The sequence below is a fragment of the Rhincodon typus genome, chromosome 26, assembly GCF_021869965.1.
Source record: "Rhincodon typus isolate 14 chromosome 26, sRhiTyp1.1, whole genome shotgun sequence".
NCBI lineage: Eukaryota > Metazoa > Chordata > Chondrichthyes > Orectolobiformes > Rhincodontidae > Rhincodon > Rhincodon typus.
The window spans coordinates 6,994,807-7,000,492 of NC_063357.1; positions in this window are offsets into that span (position 1 = coordinate 6,994,807).

The window sequence follows — 5,686 nt, forward strand, 5'->3', positions numbered from 1 at the left end:
CGGGAGTGCGGGGCAGGGAGGGAGGGCGGGTGGGGCAGGGAGGGAGGGCGGGCAGGAGTGAGTGCGGGGCAGGGCGGGAGTGTGGGGGAGGGCGGGCGAGAGTGCGCGGGGGAGGGAGGGAGGGCGAGAGTAGAGAGGAGGGAAGGAGGGAGGGAGGGGAGGGAAGGAGGGCGGGAGTACGTAGGAGGGAGGGAGGGGAGGGAGAACGGAGGAAGGAGGGAGGAGGAGGGAGGGAGCGAGGGTGGTTAAGGGAGATGGGGAGGCGGGAGGGTTATTGGAAGAGAGAGAGAGCAAGGATAGGAAAGATTCAGGGAAGGAATTTCACAGTTTAGGGTTAAACCCAGCTGAAGACACAGTCAGCAATGGTAGCAGAATCCTGCAAGTCGGGAATTCACAAGAGATGAGATTTGGAGGAGTGCAGAGATGTCACAGGGCTATGTAGCTGAGGGAGGTGCAAAACGAGGATGAGGGTTTTAAGAGAAGCTTTGCTGGACCAGGAACCGATGTTGGTCAGAAAGCACAGGGAGCCTGGCTGTGGGTGAGGGTTTGTACGTGTCCATGTATACCTGCTGTCACTTACACTGGCTTCTCAAAGCGAAACCCGATATTTCAAGAATCAGATGCTGTTGACACAGTTTAGTTAAGGCTTTGCCTGAGTCACCACAAGCACAGGAGCAAATGAACAGCTTTGTGGATGGGAACAACATGTACATAATTCTGAGAATGGACTGGTGTGTATGGACTGGGTGACTACTCCACTTCTGAGAAACAGTCGCCCATCATGTTTTTTTTTTAGAAAGATCTGCAAAGAATGCAAAAAATGACGAACAGACTAAATATGCTTGAAAAGACAGGCCATCAGAATCACAAATCCACAGAAAGGGATGATTTGCACGAAGGGCAAAATTAAAGGCCATAAAAATATCACCAAGAAACCAATTTGGGAATTCAAAAGAAACATCTCAGGCCAGAGAAAAGCAACGATGTGGGAATTATTGCTCCATGGAGTAACACACAGAGGGTAGAGGTTTCTGAGGGGAGGCTAAATAAGTGAGAGAGAATGGGTGGTGGGGGTGGGGGGGGAGAACAGGGGAAGAGAGGAAGGGGAAGGAGGGGGTGGGGGGAAAGAGAGAGAGAGAGAGAGAGAGAGAGAGAAAGAAAAAAAAAGAGAGAGAGAAAAAAAGAAAGATACAGAGATGAATTAAGGGTTATGATGATAGTTACACACAGAAGAATGGTAGCTCAGCAGGAACATACAAACTAGCATGGACTGCTGGGACTGAATGGCCTGATTCTGTGCCATAAATTGAGAGACTGAATGGAGATCGGACACACTTCCTGCTTTTGATGTGCACATGAGCTATGTCATCTGGACAAATGTCGATGACTCACTGCTTCAGCAAGTGGTTGTCTGTGAATCAATTTGTTTCTGACAATCTGTTACGTGCCTTTTAAAAAATTCATTCTAGAGAAGGGGTTGACACTTGGAATTACTGCCCAACCCAAAGTGCTTCAATAAGATAATGAGGAGCTGCACATTTCATTTGTTTTTATTCATTTGTGGGATGCTAGGCCAGCATTAATTGGTAAATGTCCAGAGGGCAGTTAAGAGTCAGCCACATTGCTGTGGGTCTGGAGTCACATGTAGGCCAGACCAGGTAAGGATGGCAGTTTCCTTCCCTAAAGGACATTAGGGAACCAGATGGGTTTTTCCGACAATCGACAATGGATTCACAGTCATCATTAAACTCTTAATTCCAGATATTTATTGAATTCAAATTCCATCATCTGCCGTGGCAGGATTCAAACCAAGGTCCCCAGAACATTACCTGGGTCTCTCAATTAACAGTCCAGCGATAATAGTACTAGGCCATATAAAGTGATGATTTCAGGCAGGATTTTAACACAACAACATCGAAAGGCAAAAAAACAAAGAACTGCAGATGCTGCAAATCGGAACCAAAATCAGAAATTGCTGGAGAAACTCAGCGGGTCTGGTAGCATCTGTGTAAAGAAAGCAGAGTGAATGTTTCAAGTCCAGTGACCCTGATTTTGTTTTTAACATTGAAAGAAAGGCCAAGTCAGAACAGATTGCACCTGGGAGGGGCACTTTAAGTGGTGTATCCATGCACATAGAGACAAGGTGCAGGGCTGGATGAACACAGCAGGCCAAGCAGCATCATAGGAGCAGAAAGGCTGACGTTTCGGGCCTAGACCCATGCTGCCTTGCCCTTTGAGGGCTTTGGCATATGCTCTCTAAGGAGCTTGCTGCAGTCCATTGAGTTGCAAGCAGTCTTTAAAGTTTGCTTTTCATTGTCTTCTGAGGTTGGGTAAGGATGTAACAAAAATATACCTATAGATCTCACAGGCAATGAACAACACCAACATATTCCCAGTGCACACCATCCTAGAGTACTGTGGGCATTAGGAATCACCAACTCACAGCAAGTACTGACTTGCCAGGCAATCATGAATTGGGCATGAACTCACTATTTGGAGAAACCAGAATTGTGAAACGTGCCAAACAGAAAAGCAAAGGAGGGAGATGAAACCATCAAAACAAATCATCTACCTCCTTAACTTCCACCCTGCAGGAGCCCCATTATCGTCACCTACTGACTAGAAACTGAACTGGCCCAGCCTCCCCTCAGGGCAGACGGTGGCAGAGTGTTAATGTCACTGACCTAGTAATTCAGAGCCCCAGGTTCATGTTCTGGGAGCATGGATTCGAGTCTCACCACAGCAAATGGTCAAACTTGAATTCAATAAAAACCTGGAATAAAAAGTTTGCCAAAGGTAACTGTGTATCCACTGTTGATCGTTGTAAAATTCATTTGCTTCACTGATGTCCTTTAGAGAATGAAATCTGCCATCTTTTCCTGGTCTGGCCTACCTGGGGTTGACTTTTAACTGCCCTCTGGACAATTAGGGATGGGTAATAAATGCTGCCCTAGCTAGTGACAACCTCAATTCATGAACAAATATAAAAAAATACAGTGTGGCTGTAAGTGGCTAGAAGTTCTGTGGTGAATAACTCACCGCCAATCTCCTCAAAGCTGTCCACCATTTACATGGCAGGAGTGTGATGAATACTCTCCACTTGCCAGCTGATGGGGCTCAAACACTTAATAAATTTGACACCGTCCAGGACTTGATTGGCACCACATTCACCACTGACGCACAATGGCAGCAGTATTTACCAGCTACAAACTGCACTGCAGTAACTCACTAACACTCCTTCAACAGCACCTTCCAAATGTGCAATCTCTATCACAGAGAAGGACAAGGTCAGTAGGTGCACGAATATGTCACACCAGCTGCATGATCCTCTCCCAACAACACACCATCCTGTCTTGGAAATAAATTACTGTTCCTGCAATTACTGCTCGATCCAGGAAGTCACGAGTTAGTAGGTACGGAGGGGCTGTCTTCTTAGGAAAGGTTAATTAGATCGAGCCAGGACCCATTGGAATATAAAAGAATGAGAAGCAACATTATTGAAACATACAAAATTCTTACACGGCTTGACAAAGTAGATGTGGGAAAGGTTGTTTCCCCTTGTGGGAGACTCTAGGACCACAGGGCATCATCTCAGAGTAAAACAGAGATGAGGAGGAATATCTTCTCTCAGGGAGTAGTGAATCTGTGGAATTTTTTTTACTGCAGAACGCTGTACAGGCTGAGCTGTCAAATAATATTCAAAGCTGTGATAGACAAGTTTTTAAATCAGTAACAGAATCAAGGGTTATGAGGAAAGGCAGGCAAGTGGAGTTGAGGATTATCAGATCAGTAATGACTTCATTGGAGGAGCAAACTTGATGGGATGAATGGCCTACTTCTGCCCCTACATCTCATGACCTTACCTGCCTTCCCGACAGCCCTGGGTGTACCCATACTACACAGACCGCCAGTGTTGGACTGGGGTGGACAAGGTCAGAAGTCACATGAAGGCAGCTTATAGTTCAACAGGTTTATTTCAAATCACAAGCTTTTGAAGCGCTGGTCCTTCATCCTAGCTAGTGATGACCCCATCCCTGATGAAGGAGCAGCGCTCTGAAAGCCTGTGATTTCAAACAAACCTGTTGGACTATAACCTGGCGTTGTGCGAGTTCTGACCTTGTACACCGACTGCAGCAGTTCAAGGTGACAGCTATTATAATTCTCTCCAGGGCAATGAATGCAGGCTTAGCCAACGACACCCACATCCCATGAAAGAATTAACAAGACGGTTAAGGAGTTAAGTGGAACATAGGAATCAGGTAGGTCGTTTGATCGCTCTGGACTGGTCCACTTGAAGGAGGAGGACGACTTGTGCACTGCGGAAAGCTGAAGAGTGGAGGGACGAAAGGAGGTGATATTCGAAACACTCTAACATCAGCAAAATTACATTAGTGAAAATGTGGGTGAGGAAGGAATGGATTGTTACGCAAACCATATGGTGCTAGGACAATGAATATCATCTATAGAATCTGGGTGGTCTACAGAATATAATTGGCCAGCGTTTTAATGGAAAAGTTGAAATGTTTTACGGATTCCCTGCAGTTTACAATCAAATATCATTTGGAGACAAAAGTCAGGGAGAAATTTTGTAGCATTTCCATTCTGTGATTCAGTAATCTATAGTAATTGCCTCCTTCGGGAACGGAACTAAATTGCAAAATTCATCAGTGTAAAGGGGTCTGAACGTGGGGAGGGGAGCAGTGCAGCCACAGCCGAAAGCACAAAAAAATAATACGCATGGAAGATTCTGAAAATGCAAGAAGGTCAGTCAACAATTAAAATAAAAGACATTTCAAGTACAACTCTTTACTGACCACTCCACTCAAAATGTTGGTTGACCTTCTAAACATTTCCAGCACTTTATTTCATTTACAGCATAAATTGTCCACAAGACCATGGAGGAGGAGAAATAAGTTTCCACGGTCAACTGACCTTTCACCATTCCGCACTTAGCAATTCGCCCATTGACAGGGTCATCAGTCCTGATAATAATCAAGGTTAGTGGTTCAGTATCTGACGGAAATGTCTAGGCCAGACACAGACAAATGCTTAACGACTAAGGAACAATAAAGCAAAAAAATCATCTATAACATTTTTTCGAGCTGCAGATCCACCAATAGTGGGTGCCAAACCATCAATCACACATGAAAGCTATCAAAGCAACATGGCTGGTCAATCAGACAAAGTGCGTGCGAGTGTCTGGACACTTGTTGCCAAGGTGCCACTGTAATAGGTAGCAAAAGCTGAATATGTGAGGATCTGAAGCTAAATGCCATTAACAAAAGAAATGAAAGACAAATTTTGCCACTCGATGGTCCTGTGCAGCAATTTTCCAATCTCAGTTTTTGTGAAGCAGACAAATTATTTTAAAAAAAGCAAAAGGATCACGATAGGCCACAGCTCTCCTACACATCTTTCACAAGTTGGCTCAAACACAGGCTCAGCAGAGGCCTAGAGCAAGGCACAAAGACTATAGGCAGGATATTTTTAAGCTGGAGAGGGTTCAGAAGAGATTTAACAGGATGTTGCCAGGTATGGAAGGGTTGAGTTATAAAGAAAGGCTGGATAGGCTGGGATAACAAGGTGTAGAGCTGGATGAACACAGCAGGCCAAGCAGCATCAGAGGAGCAGGAAGGCTGACGTTTCGGGCTTCATCAGAAATCTGATGAATGGTCTAGGCCCGAAA